Genomic DNA, 20,271 nt, shown 5'->3' on the forward strand with positions numbered 1-20,271 from the left:
GTACACCATACTTCTCCCCTTCTCTGGCACTCAACAACATCTGACTGATCGTAGATCTGTTTGTTGTTTCGTAAACTGTCAGTCGACAGAATGAGGGTTCGACAAACATGCTTTATATGGACAAAGTGTCTTAGCAGGTGTGACTGAGTCAAGATTCCAAACTGGGGAGGTGATCCCAAATGCAGTCCTATGCACAGGAAGAAAGAGCACACATGGAAAAGAAGCCCGGGGAAATATGGTGCAATGTCAGATTGGAGATGGCGGCTCTGAAGACTGGCATCAAATGGCCACATGCCAAGGAATACTGCAGCCACCAAAATGGGGAGAGGCTGGAAGGAGCTCTCCTCAGTCCTCCGGAGAGAGGGTGTGCCCTGCCAACACCAGGACTTCCGTCTTCTGGCCTCCAGAACTGTAAGAGTGCAGGTTCCTGTTTAAGCCAGAAGTTTGCAGGGATTTGCTACAGCACCTCAGAAGGTGAATGCACTCTCCTGCACTGCAGTCCAAAGCACAGCAGGAGAAGGACTTTACTTTTCTTCTTCATTCTATGCTCAGTGCCTGGAACTAGGCCTGGTGCATGCTCAGTATTTAGTATTTATATTGATGAATGGATAAACCAAAAAGAAAAAGGGTCCATATCCCATTTGGATCTAGATTTCTGTTTCTGTACCATTTCAAACTAAAACAATTATTGGCATCCACCAACATAACTGGAAAATTCACTCATGTTATAATGTGGCCTAGTGAAGAATGAGTTCTAGTAATACTTCAATGCAAGAGTCTTGTTCAGTCAGTGAGTTGTGCAGCTGGCTCTAGACACAAAGACTGATATTCTGTTCCATATGGTTCTGCTACCCTTATTTTGACACAGGTTTTTTTGGAGAATTCACAGGGCTCAGACAGAACAGAGTCCAGTTTCCACAGGTAGCACACACTAACGAGTCTCCTTTCTTTACAACCACCATTCATCTGTCATATCTCCAAGAGCTTTCTATCCTAATAGTCAAGGCCAGCTGCTACCACCCAAGGCTGCTTCTGCCAATAATAGATTATTATAATGCATGTAGCTAATAGAGCTTATGCTGTCATAATGTGGCAGGACTAGATGGATCTCTGTGATGAAAACTAAGAATCCCTTGCATTTATATATTGCTTTTACTTTCTAAGTGGATTCGCATATGTTATGTCATTTTCTCATCCCAATACCTCTGGGAATGATGGATCCATCAGGGTTAATGTTCCTGCTATTCAAATGGAAAAACTGGCAGACAGGCTGAAAAATGTTCCCAATGATCACCCCTGACAAATGGGTGCAGCCACTGCCCTCCTAAACTGACCGGATGAGGATCAAAATGCATCCCTGTGTCCCCCAAAGAGTGTGAAGAAACTTACCCATCTGATGGGGTATCCACCACATGGTCCTGGGCAGCTGCCAATGTGGCCCCATGAGATTATAAACGTTTAACATTATTGTGTGACTTTTAGCAACACCATTCACTACTCAGTCATGTGTTCCTGGAGAGCAGACTTCATAGGGGCAGTGCATCTTTGTGGGGAGCATTCAGTGTGTGAACTCTGCCTCCTATGCCTGCCTCACATAATTGGTAGATTTAAGACACTGCAAACTACACAGCTGAATTCCTTCCAGATTTCTCTATAAAAAAGTACAAGAAATAAGGAAAGTTTTGCTCCTTATATACATTAATTATTTTATATGTGGCCCAAGACAATTCCTCTTCAATCCACTAGTCCTAGGCTAGGCAAAAGGCTGGACACCTATGCTTTACAATAAAAAAAATGAAATTCTGGCACTTTTGCTGGATAGATTGTAATTCGCATGCTCACCTTGCCCTTAGCTTTGTGCCCAGTTCTGCCTCCTACCTGTAGCAGGTAAACTTGTTTCCTCCCCATGAATCCAAAAGGGATGCTAATTTATTAAGTGTCTGTATGAAAGGGGCCAGTGTCCTCTCCCAGGAAAACTGCCACTGATGAAAGAAAGACACAGCAGCAAAACTCTCATAATCATAAGGAGAAAAAAACAACACAAGGGATCCTTCACTTACCAACTCAATTCATTCATGAGGGCTGGTTGTAACTCAGGTTGGTCAGTTGGCTCAGGCTCCTCTACACAGCCTTCTCTCTCCTGGACACAGGCAGATCTCAGTGTCCTTCGAGACATTGGCCCAGGATTTCTCAGTTAACCCCACACAGAAAAGGGATATTGTCATGTTCCTCCCAGAACTCTTTAAGGGTTAAATCTGTATCTGAGACCATCTGGAAGCACAAGTGGCCAGCATCTGGGTCCTAACACAAGACTTTGGCCTTAAGTTAAAACTAAAATTCCAGTCACAACCCAAGTTGTTTGTATGTCAGACCAGTCATAACTCAAAGGCCCACTGTACGTGTACTTTCATGAGCTATGTCCTCCTGCCCTTCCATAATCAGTCTGGAGGAGGAGAAATGAGTGGCAGCAACCAAAGCAGACCAGTCAGACTAGGCCTGAGGGAAATACTTTGTCCCATAGCTGAAAACACGTTGGACTATTTGGGGGATTGGACGGACAGGGATGTGGGAACCAACCTTGATCACCAAACTTATTTAGTGCAATTATACCAAAGTTATATTCCTCTTTTTCTTTTTTTAGCTCAAATGAAGCACATTGAAAAGGGATACAGAATGCTCAGACATTTTTAGAACAAAATAAGGTATCACACTTAAAAGCCATTTATTCCTAATTACACAATTACTGTATCATGTAGCACTTGCTAAAAAAAAAAAAAGACTATAAGGCAGGGGATGTGCTGGTTTAAGATATTTTATTTCTCTTTTTATTGAAAAAAGTTAACAGTCCAATTTCTTTTCCCTCCGGAATTCAAAAATGTTAAAACATACTAAGTTTTTCTCATTTCTGGCTAATAAAATAATGATGTAATTAACAATTAAACAGCATAGTGTCATAAGAAATTGTTAAGTCTACTGTGAATAGAATCAAAAGCTAGGCCACTTAAGGAATTTTAAAGCTGGAGATAATTACATCTAGCTCAAGAGAAAGTCTTCCAATGTGCCTGTTGCTCTCAGGGGGTGGTTGAGTCTTTCTCACAGATTTCTCTGCCCCTGAGCCCCCGAGACTGGGTGGATCTGAAAGGCTCATTTTGTGTCCTGTTAATCAGTCTTCCTCCCAGCAGCCGAGGAGTCCTTCTGAGATGTCAGTCTGCTTGCTCCTTGCTTACAATCCTTCAAGGATTCACCTTTCTGTAGGATCACATCCAAATGCCATGGGATGGCATTCAAGTGCCTTCTCCCATTTGCCCAAACCTTTCCCAGGACCCCTCCACCCTCGATATGATGTGCTCAAGCCCCATGGATGCTTTTAACTCATTGTGGGAGGAAAAGAACTAACTAACGTTTCTTACAAATGTACAGTATTCTTCCTCTGTCACTTGCTTGTCCTGTTCTTTTTCTCGCTTTCCTATTGCTTTGCTGTTTATTTTTCCCTTCCTTTTCTGTTCTCCTCCAGCAGAGGGGTGCAAGGCTGGGCAGGGACTAGCAGTTGGGGGCCTATGGAGAAACCAGTTGCTGCGCCTGTCTCTACTGGAATTCCTTCACACCCCAGTGAACGCGTCTGCCTGGGTCTGGATTGTGGCAGCTGTTTAATAAACCACATCAGCAGTGCACTGTGGCTTATGACAGAATGAAAGTGAGAACCTCGTATTCCATTTCAACTCTGGGGACAACCTCTGGATTCCATTGCTCACCATTTAAATACAAGCTGTATTACTTCCACAGGCCCCTCCCGCACAGGGCTGTCAAATGGCCTTTGCTGGGCCAGTGGTGGTGGCTTTGCAACTGCAGCCTCTATTCATAAGCATAAGCTTACAGCTGCTGAAGTGCTGCAGAAATCTGATTGTCTCCCCTTCTCTCTCCCCCTTCCAAATGCTTTGTAAAATCTTTACTTCGCAGAGAAAAAGGTCACATCTCTCAGCTGGGACTGCCCTGTCTGTCCCCTTCCGTTGTGGGAATCACTGTAGTGCAGTGGGGTGGTGGCTACCCTCTCGAAGACTGTACATATCCACCCTCATTGAATAGAGGAAGTTGGGGAGGACAGGAGAGGTGTGGTACCTGCCTTGATTGCCCGTTCTGGAGAGCCCACCTTCTGCTGAGGACCTTCCTTACAGTCACTTGTGCTATCTTCCAGCCAGGAAGAAATGCCATCTTCTCATTTTACAATAGAAGACATGGGAAGCTAATTTCAAGGCTTGGTATTACTCCCAAGAAGTGCCGCATTTTATCTGGACACAGAAAGGGAACTTGCCCATCTCCCCCAGATCGGAGCTCCAAAACTGACTTTCCCAGCAGAGAATTCGTGCACGAGCAACCGACAGCTCTGGGAAGCACTTGCTTCATCCGCCCCATGCCAACCCTCCGCCCTTGCCTATCACTCAGCAGATCGCAGCCGAACTGGCCAGGACAGAGCTCTAGATTGCTGTGGAGGCCCCGCTCCAGTCAAGCGCTGGCATCTCCCCCAAACAGGTCAAAATGAGCTCTGAAAACTACCTGTGAGAAAGAAAGACGAGCCGGAAAGTTGCTGATGCCAGCAAAACTGCTGCAGGGATGGCTGCTCAGGCAGGGAGCGGGGCAAACAGAGCTGCTCAAAACACAATGCGCTGCTCTGGAAGCCTGTGGTGCCCTCTCCCCCAACTGTCTTTCATTAAACTTAGCTACCTTTAGGAGTGCTTTAATAAAACTATTTTCTGCTTTGTGCAGGGACGTTCAAAAACACTTGTGCCTTAAAAAAAGAAATGAATAAGTCAGGGTTCCTAGGAAGAGTGGAAAAGGGTAAAGAGCATGGTAGGGTTATTTCTCAGGCCTGCTGTTTATACAGTCATATGGAAGCTAAGCGTGAGGATCCTTTCTGTAAACTGGCTGGCACTGGCTAGGAAGGCACAGTGTTTTAGGCTTCAGAAGGAAGGTGATCCAGCATGAGTCCTCATTTAACTTGTTTATTTATATCCAGTGACTTGTCATCTAAGTTCCATGCTCTGTCTGAGCTTGGAAGACTGTGAGCTGAGTCTGACTCTGCAACAAGTAGGGGCTGAGGAAGCAAGCGAGGCCGTCGCCTGCCACGCAGGATCTACCCGGAACTAGCAGGTCTCCTGGACACCCTGGGCCTCGGGAGAGGGAGCAAAGGAGTTGTTCTCTCGCTCTGACACCTCACATCCAAGGCATCAGTGAATCTTTTTGGCTCCATCTTCAAAATGTATTCAAAGCCAGTCTACTTTCAGCAAGTCCCCTTTCAACACCTGGTATGTTCTGGACATATGTTCCTGGTGTGTTCTTCGCCTCTCCCCTGCATTACTGTGGAAGTCCTCACGGTGTCTCCCAGCTCTTCCCTTCACCTGCAACCCCCAGTCCATCCTGCCACTTACTCTTTACAAAGCAGCGTTCATTTTGTAACTGTCCTGCATGAGTCAGCTCGGCGACTGGCGCTGTCGGGAGCTGTCCCTCCGGAATGACAGGACCACACTCGCCTGTGTACCCCAGCCTCCCTACTTCACTTTCCCCACCACACTGATTTCCAGCGCACGGTTTATTGTGCTCATCCTGTTCCGCCAACCAGTACTTCCCACGAGGCAGGGACGTGCACTTGTTTTGTTCACAGCTGTGCCCTCGGATCTCTGAACAGAGCCTCGTACATAATAAATGCTCCATCAATGTTTCTGGAAAGAGTGTATTACATATGTGCACTCAGGAGTAGAAATTCATTAAAATTACAGGAAGTTTCCTTCCGCATTGGAGGCAGATTCCTGTGGGCCCCAGGACCTGGCTGCACCTGGATGTGGACGGGCACTGGTCAGGGCAGAGCGATTTGGGGAGCACGCGCAGGAGCACCAGCCGGCCACCAGCCTCGACCTCGGGAAGGTGGACTGAGAGAGAACAGAGACAGCCTGGCTGTCACTCATGTGCTGAGTGGTTAGGGAGAGATGCCCCTTGGCTGTGCGGCACTGTCCGGAGCTCTGCTCCTCTGCGCCTCCTTTCTACTCTTCTCATCACTGCAGGGTCCTCAGAGTGGGCCCGAGAGTGCTGATGTCAGAAGCGGCAGCTGAAGGTGTCTGTCATGGTACTGGGAAGCGGAGAGTTCTTCAACAGGGTGGAGGCAGAGACGTAGAGCCTGGACATCAGAATCCTCAAGGGAGAGACCTGCTAAAGGGACTAAAGACACTCATGGAAATAGGCAACACTCAGTTAAGTTTGAAACAGATTCAGTGGGAGAGGTGGGATCTTCATTACTTCAAAAGATAGATAAAAACAAGTGTCCATAATTGAATTTAGCTAGAACCGATCGCAATACCCTGTCTCTTTGTTTTGAAAGGTAAAGGGATAAATTGTGTATTGCTCCCGGCAGCTCTGCCTCTTTGCCCAGCCAGACCTGTGCAGACACCAAGCCCGGGTCACTGGCTGAGTGTGACACACTAGCACTGGGAGGACTGCACTCGGACCTGAACTAGCAGAATCCCCATACACTGAAATCATCACTTTCCCTCTTGCTTTGAAAATGGACTGTTCTTACACTGTCAGCGGATTTTGGCCTATTTACCAAGCAGTTTAGAGTTTACAAAACACTGTCATGAACATCTGCCCAACTCTCCCTGTTCCTCTGGTAAGAAACAGTAAAATGACTGCAAATGAATCCCCAAAGATGACAGATGTGGTTCTCGCTGCAATTCGTTGTTGTTTTGTTCTGTAACCGTGGGGAAATGTGTCCTTAGCAGTCCCCTGGATTTCATGGACAGGGAAGACAGTGGGAGGAAAACAGGCACGGGCAAGGACACGCAACAGCCCGCATCCCGGCGACGGCGGCACGGGAGTGGACGGCACTGTCCCGACCCCCGCGGGGCCACCTTGGCCTGGCCACAGCCGCCTCCGGCGGGCAGCGGGAGCTGGTGCGCTTGGTGGCGCCTGCTCGCTCGTGGGTTGGAGCTGCAGCCCTGGAGGTGGCTGCTGGGCTGAGAACCTGGACGAAGTTACCGAGTGGAAGAGGAAGACAGCGGAGGCCGCTGTGAGGAAGGCGGAGCTGCGGGAGTGGGCGCGGCTGGGCAGAGCGGGAGTGCAGAGTGCATCAGGACAGCAGAAGCCCCCCACCGTGTCCGCAGCAGGGGGAGCCTGGGGGAGGGGCTCGTGCCCTCCTGCGAGGAGTGTGGGGAGTGGGCAGGGCCGAGGCGAGTCTCGGTGCGGGTGGGGTGGGATTCATTACACGGAGGTCAGAAGAGCACTAAGGCAGCCCGGCTCAGGCAAAGTCCCGGACCCCCGGGCTCTCAGCCTCGGATGCAATCAGCGTTGGGAAGGAGAACGTGGTGCCGGGGGTTGCTGGAGGAAAGACACTGCCCTCTGCCCTCACATGGCCGTGTCGCCTATTCCTGGCTCCTGGTCCTAAAAGCGTTCTGTCCAGAAGGCTTCCCCTGGTCTCACCAAGCCATTCGTAGGCACCGTGGCCCAAGTTGTCACCAGCCCCCCACCAAGTCAGGGCAGCAGCCTGCTGCAGTGCCTTCTGGGAGGCTGCAGCAGTGGCCGGCACTTTTCTAACTGTAAAGTGGTCTTTTCCCTCTGGGAGGAGCCGCATTAGTACAGAGCGTTAATTCAATCCAAAGCCTGAGAAAGGGTTCCAGCTCTGCAGGCCTGCTCCACGCCCAGCCCTCATCAGTGCTTCAGAAATTAGTGGACTTGCAGACAGATGTGAGTACCAGAACTCTGCCACATGCACTTAGTTCTCTTGAGCATTTTCAGAGCTCTCCTGATGACCCATGTCACCCTGACTTGCAGATTTGGCCCTTCAAGAAAGGATTGAACAAGGTTGGCATTTGGATTGACTTAAGGTAGAGGGCTCCGTTTCCTGCAGCTAGCTGCTCTGAAGGAGGCATGAGTTCTGATCTCTCCACCCTCAGTGGGGTCTGCTGTCAGGCTGAAGACTCCACTGACGGCTTTCCATGAGCCCAGGACCAGTCTCCTCGTGGGGGACATTGGTTCACGTCCAGAAGGTTCTGAGACTTTGGAGATGAGTTAATTGTGTTTGCAGAGATTCACAAGAAAAACTAGAGACAAGCTAGGCAATTCAAAAATTCTAGTTTTCCCAAAGTAGACATCAGAGAAAGATATGAAAAGTAATCTGAGTGAAACATGTGCTTCCTCTGGCAAAGCAGATCCCTCCCCACTACAAGGAGCCTGGGCTGAAGGAAGAGGGTATCGCTGACTGGAGACCCAGAGATGGGCCCACTGGGCAGCCCTTCCTGCTGTTTCTCCAGCAGGCGTGCATCTCCACTTTGCTGCGCCTTACCATACAGAGGCATCATTACCCTGGAAACTCACGAGATGGCTAGATGCTGTTATTTCTGTGGGGAAGAGTAAAAGAAATCAACTTCTGCCCTATTGCATCTCTTCCTTCTGCTTTCTTAAGAAATTAGCAGAGAAGTTGCATTCCTTATTTTTCCACACAGGCCCTGGAACGGGTAGTCCTCTCTTCCCAAATGAAACCCCGTCCTTAAGTTCAATATTGAAGTCACTTAAAGACTCTCTGCCCTTGGTTTTGATCCTTTCTCCTGTCAAAGTGACAGTGACATTAACAAGAGTGCTCAGAGGGGGCTGTGTGCCAATTAACAATTTCTCATTAGCTTAATTAGGGGACACATCTTTTTAATCACAGCTAAGAAAGCGGAATGATTGAAGAATTGACTCTGAGCCTTTGAAAGCATCCTTGTAGGTGGATGGAATTTAATTCTGCAGATGTGCCTTAACAGACATGGAGGTCGGAAAAATTTAGTTTTAAATGGCATGGTCTCACTGAGCACGACAGAAGACTAGGAGCCCGAACCAGAGAAGCAGTTTTTCCAGTTTGGATCTGACACCACCCTTTTCAGGCCACCCAGAGACCCAAGAGTCTTGCCCTCTCTGTTATGTTATATGAGATGTCTAAGTGGGACAGTTTCCTTTTCCTCCCCACTGACTCCTTCTCTTCAGGTTCTGAGTAAACTTCAGATGCAGCTCGGGGACTGATGCTTCTTCCAGCTGAGTTGACTGTAAAATTTGGACTTCATGGATTACTTGAGAAGTCTGAGTTGGAAAAACCTGTGATAGCATCACACAATGGTTTGCTTAGGATACTGACTTTTGGTCATAACCTGAAGAGGGGTAACTTTCATGGCCTGCATGACATTTGGATCATACAATCCATGGGTATTTGATGAAAGAAATTGTATTATAAATGACATCGGTTTTTATTACTTTGGCCTCCAAACAGTGCAGTGGAGTCACCATCCATATCATTTAAAACCCAGTAGGCAACGGGCCAGCAATGTAGCTCAGTGGTGCCACATCTGCCTGGCAAGCACAAGGTCCTGAGTTCCATTCCAGACACAAACAACAGCAACAACAACAACAAAAAACATAAAACAACTCATTAGGCAAATGTTTCAGTAATTATGATGTTTTAATAAAGTATGCGTACAGATTTGCTCTTTGGAAAATACAACCTTTACTTGTCTAATCTTTTTATAATTTAGTTTTTATTTTCCTTAATTGCCAAAAACAATGGATTTTAATTGCAGAAAAAACTGTACAATATGGCAAAAAATTAAGAAGAAAAAATTGCCTTTGATCCCACCTACCCAGATATAATCACTTATATTTTAGTGCATAGCTGTTTTTACTGTACTTATTTTATAATGAAATGTGATTATACTGTATTTATGGACTTATTACTATATTATCTCCCCAGATTATTAAATATTCTTGTACAATATAATTTTTAATGACCGCATAGTATTCTAGCTCATGAATTTGTCGTATTTATTATAGTGCATTATGGATATTTCCACTTTGGTTATGGTGAGCAATGATAAAGTAGCTATGCTTAAATACCTTAAATGCTTAAATATGCTTAAATGTAAATCCCCTGAAGCACCAGTGATCACTGCCTTGTATAAATGTCTATAGGTTGAATTGCTCAGTCAAAAATTATGTACATTTTTAAGAACTTTGAGCATATTTTTAGGTTGCTCAGCAGAAAAGTTATAATTATCAATTTATGTTGCCACAGTGAACAGTGTAAGAAGTGGTTTATGATTAATTCAAAAGTTAATAAACAATAAAATAAGAAAATCTTACCGTTATTGTTGTTTGCAGTTTTGCCAACCAGTGAGATCACACATGGCCTCGTGCAATCGTTATTAGTCATGCTTCGGGAAAGAACAGTCTCTCCTACCCTTCTCTCACTTCGCTCTCCAATATCCATCTTTGCCTTGTTCATTTGTGAGAGCTGTGATATATTGAACATATTAAACCATTATCACGTAGCACTGAGAATGTATCTCTGCTTGTTACTTGTCCTCCCCACAGTACATTTTGCTGCTGTTCTTTATATAAAAGTTTAATATTAGATAAGTTAAATCTATTATTCTGTAATGGGTCTGACTTTGCTATGTTTGAAAGAAATGTTTCTCTTCGGAAATTTTAGAATACTTTATATTTTTTACTTTTTAAAATTCATTTGTAATTTTTTTATTCATTAAGTTTATTGGTACATTTTAGGTATACAATATGACTACATTCATCACTGGGAATTTGTACTTTTGCATGATATATCTTGGTTCTTATTTAGTTTTGTGTGCTGCACAGGTAGGTTTTTTCCTATTTTTTTTCCTTAAAAACTGCCAATTAACCCAACACTATTTCTGAATTTATTTGATATTGACCTATAGGTGATCCATGAGATACTGATACTTCAGGAGTCTGTAAAATTTTTTTAAAGTCCTTTTAGAAATATGTATAATTCAGAAATGCTGCATAATCTATTTCCTCATTAAGATTCACAGATCATATTTCTATTTAAAGTCTTTAAGAACTCCTGCAGGAAAGATACCTATTTTATCTTGCTTTACCTAGAATTATGCACCTAACCATGTAATCCTTTTACAAACAGCATCTGTTAACATGAAAGAAATTAATGTTCTGTGGAACACACAGTGAGCATCTAATCTGAAGGGAAGAAGCCACCTCTATGAAACACTACTGTGAGGGTTTGAGGGGTACTTACCCAGTGCCCTCTTGCCTACTTGGGCTCTAAATAAATTGGGAACTGAGAATCAGTAGGGCATTTGGAGGTCAAAGCATTACTGTTATGATTGCTAGTGGGTGCATTTGCAGTTGTAGCTTCGTGGGAGAGCCACCTGGGCCTGCTAACTGGACCCATCATTAACCCTAGTCCCCAGCAAGTCCTCTCCCTGGGCACTGCTGTCCAAAGACTTACAGCATGGAGGTGCCCAGGAAAACTCGAGCTCCTGCAAGTAACGGGTACTAGATATTTAAAAAAGGAATGCTGAGCTAGTAAGCTTGGTTTTCCCCCCAAAATGTCCTAATCCAGCCCATTGGCCCCTCTTTCCCATGGCAGAATGAGTGAGAGGTCCACCACAGTTACACGGTCACTCCAGAAGGAACACGAAGGAGCCCTGTGGACAGCAGGGGTACCTGGGCAGTTTGCAGGTCACTCAGCTGTAGTCTGTGACCCCAGGGCACAGCCATCCCGGATGCCTGCCGTGCTCTCAGAAGGGGTGGACTGCACTTCATCCAGTCTATTGCTCTTCTGAGTCTCCCTCCTGGATGGAGTTTAGAGTTTGCTTTCAGAAGGCTCCGAAGTGCATGAAAGCAGAACACTAAACAAATCAAGAGGAAGTCTCCCACCCGACTGGAGTTAAAACCTTGTGCTATTTCCTTTCCCAGATTGTGTCCATTTAGATCGTCCAACATACACTAACAGAGGTGCTGCCAGGAGGTTAAATACAACAAGATGTTCCGATATCAACATAGAACTGGCTCCAATGATAAAATAGCAACAGCATTTAGGTAGCCCTAATTTGATTTTACCCTTCTAATTTCAAGTTTCCAAGGAGTCAAATTCCCTTCCAAATAAAATTTTGAAGACACTAAAGTCTAAAATAAAGTAAGAAATGAAGTAGCCTTTTCATTGATTTTTTTATTCCCATGCTATTATTGTACTGCTTACTTATTAAATTATATAATAATTTTAGATGTCAGCTAGTATAAGCCTTACTCTTCCTCAAAAATAACTCAAGTGAGCTGGATAGAGTGGCATAGACCATAATCCCAGCACTACGGGAGGCTGAGACAGGAGGATTGCAAATTCAAGCCCAGTCTGGGGAATTTAGCAACTTAGTGAGACTCTGTCTCAAAAATTTAAAGAAAAAAGTGGCTGGGATGTAGCTGAGGAAAAATGCCCTGAGTTCAATCCCCAGTTCTGCAGGAATTCATTCATTAAAATAAAACAAATAAATAAAAATAACAAGTGTATTTCCATTAGTTCTTCTAGAAAGGCATTAAAATCATTTGATCTAACTAAAAAGAATTTTGATAAGACCAGTGCTAACTTTATGAGTTCGTTTGGGAAGAACTAACTATATTGGATCTTTATATACAGAAACATGGGCTAGTCTCAGTTGAGAAATATTTAACTGCCACTAGACAATCTGATACATGAACTCAAACAAATGTGTTGACCACAAAATAACATTCCCAGGGCTAGTTTGTCTGTTTTGTTTTTAAGTATGGGATAGAGAGGTATAAAAGGAAGTCAGTAAGTAGAGAGTGGCAGCTAGCAAAGGTTAAAGTTGACACAATGTAGATATTTAGGTAACAAGGCCTTAGTGACATGAGACAAAAATCAAACTATGTACAGAGGAGACTGAGTGCTGCTGTAAGTTGTGTTTTGCTTTGGCTCACTGACCTAAGTCCACTTACAGGTGAGAAAGGAGCTAGTTGTGTGGTGAGCACAGTGCATACACAATGCGGTATCTCGCGCTCAGCTGCAGCATCCGTGTGCGGACCTCAGGGAAATGCATTCCGGGTGAACAGGCTACCAGGTGACTGACCAGGTGACCAGGTGACCAGTCCGCTTAGCCTCGAGGTGGCTGCCCCCCAGCCCTGTTGGACAGATCTCTGTCACATTTCCCGGCTAAGCATCTGCCTAGGTTTAGTCATGAGTGTCCAAGGGTTCATCATCCCTACTGTGAAAAAGGAAGAGGTGGAAACTTCATCTGACTCCAGTGTTCAGAAGAGAAGCTACTGGGAGGTGATCAAGGTAGACCAGGCCATCGGGGTGGAGGCTCTGAGTGACACCTGGTAGCTCCTAAGAAGAGGGAGAGGCTGGCACCCCCGCCCCGCCCCCCCACACCCAGAAACTCGAGGGTGAGGCCCTGTGCTGCCCTGGGGTCTGGCGGTGTGCTCATGAGCTGCTCCTTACCAGCCTCCCACTCCTGGCACCCACCCTAGAAGGAGCAGAGGTTTGATTTGGCTCATGGCTCAGGGGATTCAGTCCAGGGAAGCATTAGAGCACTCAGCTTATCTGGTGCCAGGGCAGAAACTGCATGGAGGAAAGGCCTGGCAGAGGAAAGCTGCTCACCTCACAGCAGCCGGGAAGCAGAGAGCAGGGAGCAGCTGGGGAGAAAGCCACAGGCTCCCAAGGTGCGTAGCCAGGGACAAACCTCTTCCAACCAGGCCACACCTCCCAACAGCACACTCAGCTATGAACTCATCAGCCATCAGTCTACAGCTGAGCGCAGGGCTCCCACGATCCAGTCTCCTCCCAAGAACCCCACCTCTGAACACATGGAACTTCCGTGCAACATTCTACATCTGAATCACAGCACTCAGCCAAAGAGCCACTAACTGGCGCAGTTCCTTGAATCTGCAGATTGTAAGATAAATGGACCTCTTTTCCTTATAAAATACTCAGCTTCAGGTATTTCATCATAATAATGAAAAATGGACTAAACAGCAAAACAGTTGGACTGGACTCGACCTATTGGACTGGGTTATCTTTTGATGACACCAGACTAGATGCTCCGATGAGGTGGGATGGGGTAAGAAGTAAGAATGGGAGCTTTTACACAATGCTGAAATTCACTGAACCTCTCTAGGTGTCTCAATTCTAGATCTGCATAACTGAGACAGTAGCACCTCCTTCACCACTTTGGTCACTGTGGTGGATTAACTGCTGGTCAACTAGAGTGGGAATGCCCGGCTGAACTGAACCAGTGTGGTTCTGGACATGGAAGACCCACCCGAGGATTGCTGTCAACTATGTAGAGGAGAAAGGGAGGGGAAGATCGCATGCTGCTGATTTTCCTGGAGAAGCTTGCCAGGGCTGGTTTTCCTGATACGAACTCGGCTATTCTCATGTCAGAGGAGCTCAGGTCCTCACTGTCCCCAGGAATAGCTGCAGTTCTCCTCAGGGGCGCTCTGGTCTTCACCTTCAGCGCTGCTTCCTGGCCCCAGCGCAGACCCCACAGCCTGATGGCCCAGACCCCTCTCCCTGCCAGAGCAGGCTTTCTAGCCTCCACCACTGGCCTTGGGGGCTTGCTGGTGCAGATCCTTGATAGGGACAAGCACAAGACACTGCCGTGGGCTCCAGGCCCTCAGCTGGATTCCTCAGGTCTCTAGCACATGGAAGGGTCTCTTGCACTCTTCTGCATTTGACTTTTGGGGCGAATATTACAAGATACTGGTATAAATTTATGCGTCCTATATCAAATCCATTCCCCTGCAATAAACCCTGACTGCAACCTCATTGCAATGTGCTTACTTAGAACATTATCAGGCATCTGTTCCATAAATGTTAGTGGCTATTTTTGTCTCTGTAACTATTTTAATCCACCCACATGATAGCTCTGTTGAAACTGATAAAAAATATTCCACAGAAACTCTTGTTGTTTCCTTCCACACTCTCCTCACACAAAGTGACTCTACTCTGGGCTCCCACCGCCTGTGCAGGATGATAGATGTATGGTAAACATTTGGCAGTCGCTGGAATCATTACTGACTGCCTTTGGGAATTGGAGAAAACTGTTCTATGTAGTGTGACGTCCCGTCCACATATCTGCACCTTGGAGGGTGAAGATTGCTCTCTGACAAGCGTAGACAGAGGAAAAGTCTCTGAGGGGCCCATAACTCTTTGGTGATTTGGTGTTGGCATTCTCCAGAAGTATGTCATCCTCTTTGTCAGGAGCTCCGATATAGAGTCTATATTCTGAGAACTGCTAGAAATTATAAGGAGCTGAGTGAGGCTAGAGAACAGCACTGCTAAACATTTAACTAGAACACAGATCTTAACCTTGGCTGCACTCTGACATTTGGGGAGCAGATATTTAAATATATCTCCCGGGCCCCTGTCCAGCCCAGCCAAACCAGCTCACGGTGGGAGCACGGACGCAGGACTCTTGAATGACCTCTCACTCACAGGCAAAGCCCTGCTAATTCCTGTATAGTGCCCCAGAAATCCTGAATCTACTCACTCTCCGGGGTGCCTTTAGGCTTCTTGAAGCCTTTTACAGCTACAACTCTAAAGTTTCTGTATATCCCACTCTTCCCCCAGCGAAGGACCCGATCTGTAGACTTCCTGGCAACTGGCCCTCTTTCAATGATTGAATGCCTTTGGTGACTGAGAGCTCACTACTTCTCAAGCCAGACTATTCTCCTTTTGAATACAGACACTCCGTGCTTAATGATCAAGCTCTGTTCCTTTGGTTAGGTCGTTGAGTGAGCTGATAGCCAAATGAGGAGCTGCACATAGTATGCACATTACAATACGCAGAACAGAGAAGTGGTCAAAGGAAAGTCCAACCTGATGACTCTGCTTTCATTTGCATAGGTCTTCCACGCAACACTGTAATGTATAACAGGACATAAAACTACAGTGCTGCACATCACAATTAGCACAAAAGTACAGTAGAAGAAGCCACCGTAAGGCGGCACTGCAGCTTACATTCCTGTGTCACAGGTCTGAATGCAGGTCCTAAGTCTGAGTGGAGTGGTCACTATGCAGGCGGGTCACTAAACAAGGAACATCTGTAGTGACCATTGTTTAAAAATATTTTTTTATGTTGGTACAAAATGTGTTCTTTCTAACTAAAACCCAGCTGGTTCCATTTCACTTTCTACAAATAAATGAAATAAACCTATTTTTTTTCTACTAGCAGCCCTAAACTGTTGAAAGGTTTCCATCCTATTCTTCCTGATTCCTTTTTCAATCTTAGCAAACCTGGATTCTACCACCGTTTCCAGCAGGACGTGATTCATAGACCATTCCTAATCCAGGTTAATTTGGTTGGACATACCTGTAGTTGGTCCAAATCCTCCTTAAAACACAATAGCTTACATTTTAAAAATAATTCCAGGGCCAGGGATTTAGCTCAGTGGCACCACACCTGGCTCGCAAGTGCAAGGCCCTGAATTCAATCCCCAGTACCAAAAAAAAAAAAAAAAAATTGAAAGAATTCCAAGGGTTACATGTCTAAAACTGAGTGGAGCATCTTCTAGGTGAGAAACTTGAGGTAGACCTTAAATGATATAAAGATAGCCTGATATTTGGGCAAGAAGTGTAGGCAGGCGTGAAGGCAGAAAATACAATGACTTGTTTAGAGGAAGCCGACAAGGCCAGATTGAGCATAGATTTATTTAAAGTCTATATGATTGTATTTATTGTCTAATGCTTCTGCTCTGAAATACCCACACTGGGTGGGCTGAGCAAAGCAACTCGCAGGCTAGCAGTTCCAGATCAAGGTGTGAACAGGTTTGATTTCCCAGGAGATGTGTCTCCCGCTTGGAAGTGGGCATCGCGCTGTGTCCTTCTTCTGTCTTGCAGCCCTGACCCCTGCTGTTGCACAGTGGCTCCAAATTTCCCCTTTCTATAAGGACATTGGTCAAAGTGGATCCAGGCCCTCTCTGAGTGCCTCAGTGTGACAGAATCATCTCTTTAAGAGGGACTGACTCCAAATACAGACAGATTCTAAGGGAGGACGGTGTGAGGCTTCCACGCGCAAACCTGCAGGGACACAATTCGGGTTATAACAGCGAGTGTGCAGGCGTTGTCTCTCATGTGTGTGAACTGGGAGACTTCCCTCTTCTTCTTGCCATAGGCTCCAGGATCTTAATCTGTTTTCCTATCTTCTCTAAGATTTTTTTCCAAGACTGGAAGAAAATTAGGATTCATTTTTTTCTAGCTTCCTCCAAAAACAAATGTAAAAGAACCTGAAGATTTTTTTAAAAAGCTTGACTTTGAAATAATCTTACACTTACAGAAAAGTTCCAAAAATAGTACAGAAAGTGCCTTTATACTCTTCATTCCTGTCCCTGATGTTAACATCTTACATAATCATAGCATGACTATCAAAACCAGGAAACTGATACCTGTACTAGAAACTACACTATGGATCTTAAAATTTTAGCTTTGTTTTCACTAATGTCCTTTTCTATTGTAAGACCGGCCCAATCTAATATGCTACGTTGGTTTTAGTTGTCTCCTTCAATCTGAGACAGATCCTCCAAGACTTGTTTTCATACCTTGACTTTTGTGCATACCATTTTTTGTAGATGTCCCTCAATTTGCATAAGATTATATATTTTGGCAAGAATGCCACAAATGTGATTTTGTGTTAATTCATGATATCAATGAGTGATATCAATTTATCTTACTGATGGTGTTGTCAACCTTGATTATTTGGTTACCATTACATTTGCTGGGGGTTTAAATTTAATTTTTTTTTTGATCACCAAGGTGGACCGTAGGAGAAGTTCAGGTAAACCTTGAACAGTCAGAAATGTTAAGAAATCTTATGAATTGTGGATCGTCTCTCTGATTCTGGGCTAATGTTCCAGATTATTAATGGAGACAATAAATGCAAATCTGACAAAACAAAACTACAGTTAGTGTTTTGAGCTCTGATGGAGGAGGCTTCCAACCTCAAATCACAAGTGACCTCTGTAGGAGAGAATGTGTTTAATAAGGGTCATTCAGTAGGCGCTTGCTTTCCAACCAGGTGATTTCAAGGTAGGCTTCACCTCTACTGTACTCTCGATCCAACACCATAGGAAAGAACATGCAGTTGCTATACTAACACAGCTTCAAGAACAAGTTCCATAAAACAACTATCTACTTCTGACCATAATCTCTAATTTCCTGTATCTCTAAATATGAGGCCATGACTACCTAGCCTAACTGATTTCTTTTACTAGACTTCTCTCCAGATGGGACTGACCTTAGAGTCACACACACACACACACACACACACACACACAATCCCATGGCATTCTCTTCCGGCCTGTTTTGTATATTTCTCCTTTTCCGGGGTAGCAGTGAGCTTACATGGGGGAAATTAGCAATTTCCTTAGGCAATCAACAGAGAAAAATTTCACAACTGCTCTCCAAACCTGGTGAGGAGATAGAAACTTCTCTGAGGCTCCAGCTGCCATCTCCTATTATGTCCCTCATTCCTGAACTTCAAGCTACTAGCATGAGGCAGCCACAGAATTTAAGCTCTGTGTCTCTAGGTGGAAGGGCGAATCCTCACTGTGCTTGACCTACCACCCAGCAGGACGCTTTAAGGTGCACCCCTTCCTTCAGGCAAAAGGATGGAAAGTTCATCTCTTTGTTGTGGACTGCTGCTTTGCAAACCCTGTAATGCATCAGATCTTTTGAAAATGCAGATTTGGATGCAGTGGTTTGGATGGGGCTGCAACTGCATTTCTGTCCCCTTGGGGGTGATGCTGTGGTTCTGTGGCCCCCACATGGAGTGGAAAGGCTGCAGAGACAATGGGGGATTTCTGGGCAGAGGAGAAGAGGGGCATGGAGATTGCCATTAGAAATGACACCCGGTAGGGGAAAGGAACGAAGAGAATGGAATTAATATGAGAAAATGAAAAAAAGCAAACAAAGTGTCTGTAAATAGGGAGGGATGGAGGGGTGGATGGGAGGGCTGGGGAAGGGAGAAAATGTAAGAACCAAGAGAGATTATGTGAAGGTGCAAATTTCCAATGGTGAATGTCATTATATTGTACACCTAAAACGTACCAATAAAAGGATATATAAAGAAAAAGAAAATGACACCCGACCTGCCCAGAGTGACGGTAACGGGGTGATCTTCTGCCACCATGGGACAAAACTTTCTGTTACAAAAACCTTTTTTGGTGGTTATTCTCAAGAGAAATTTAGTGAAATGGAACCACTTTAGACTAAGCTACTACCTCTGAAATTGGATACGTAACGTAGTTTCAATGAAATTCCCATCTAACGGTTGTGTGATGAATTGGGAGGGAAGGCTGATGTTATAGCATCGCATTGTGTGTGTTGAATATCGTTCAGCTTCACAGATTTAGGGAAGGAAAGGGGTAGAGGTGGAGATGAGAAATGGTGAAAGCAAAGTTAAGAACAACAGAGATGAATTCAGATTTAAAATGGCTCTTCACTGTGGAGTGCGATGGTTGAGCACTTCATGGATACTAGTGCTTCATTATCAAAGTGACTTCTTATGGAGGAGGAGAGATTCTAATGCTACTTTAGAGATGAATAGTGATATTGAGAGGAAAATATGTCAAGAATTAAAAGCAGGGTGAGCAATGAACTGAGATGCAAACGAATTATTTGGACTCTGGGAGTGACTATTAACCCATGTACCAAGATCCTACCTGGGAACTGGAATCATGAGGAGGTAACTTCTAGAGCAAAGACACCATAGCCTGGTGCAGCAACCCACTCTCAACCAGAAGTTGTATTTTGCTGTCATCTGGATCTATCCCACCTATGAAATAAAAATCTCCCTCTGGCCATAACTTCCTATGTCCCACGTCACTTTTTTGTTTACATTTATGCTCTTAACCCACATCAAGACTGCCAGTCCTCAAACCCATTTTCCCTCAAACCCTCTCCATCAACACCACCTACTTTTAAAGCCAGCTTATAAACATCTGCATCAAAATCATTCGTGTTCTCTCCTCCTCAGTCTGTAGCCCATGACAATGACCCTGGAAATGTTGTGCATAAGAGGGTAGAGACTCCTCAGCCCGGCTCCCAGTATGACTGCAGACAGGAGCCCTCCGGTCACCAAAGCTTGGAATTTGGGAGAAAATAAATAAATAAATATTCATTAATCACTGAGATTTCAAGTTTCTCCCTGACAGAAGCAAGACTCGATTAGCAAATAGGAAAATTGCTGTCAGGATTGGGGTATGACTGGATGAAAGAGCTGAAACATGTGACACTTACTTGGCAGTCTGGGGAATATGCCAGAGAATGATAGTACTTGCAGTACAAGTGGCTATGTTCTTTAGAAGCAACGCCTTAAAGAAAACATTTGATAAAATATAGAAGTATGATTACACACCTACTGAGCCAGTGTTCCCAAGGAAAATAGCTAAATCAGAAATTATTATGATGGCTTG

At 45.0% G+C, this 20,271-nt stretch overlaps 1 long non-coding RNA gene across 1 annotated transcript in view; it reads right to left on the minus strand.

Annotated features, from left to right (window-relative positions):
* Nucleotides 1-1,421: 1,421 nt before the first annotated feature.
* Nucleotides 1,422-20,271, minus strand: part of LOC101718632 (uncharacterized) — a 59,931-nt gene continuing 41,081 nt past the window's right edge. Inside the window, exon 4 of the long non-coding RNA XR_015444269.1 lies at nt 1,422-10,303. This is a non-coding gene — a long non-coding RNA (uncharacterized LOC101718632). The remainder of the gene's footprint in view (nt 10,304-20,271) is intronic.

The sequence above is a fragment of the Heterocephalus glaber genome, unplaced genomic scaffold (assembly GCF_053883595.1).
Source record: "Heterocephalus glaber isolate CG9 unplaced genomic scaffold, H.glaber_assembly_v1.0 deba00001600, whole genome shotgun sequence".
NCBI lineage: Eukaryota > Metazoa > Chordata > Mammalia > Rodentia > Bathyergidae > Heterocephalus > Heterocephalus glaber.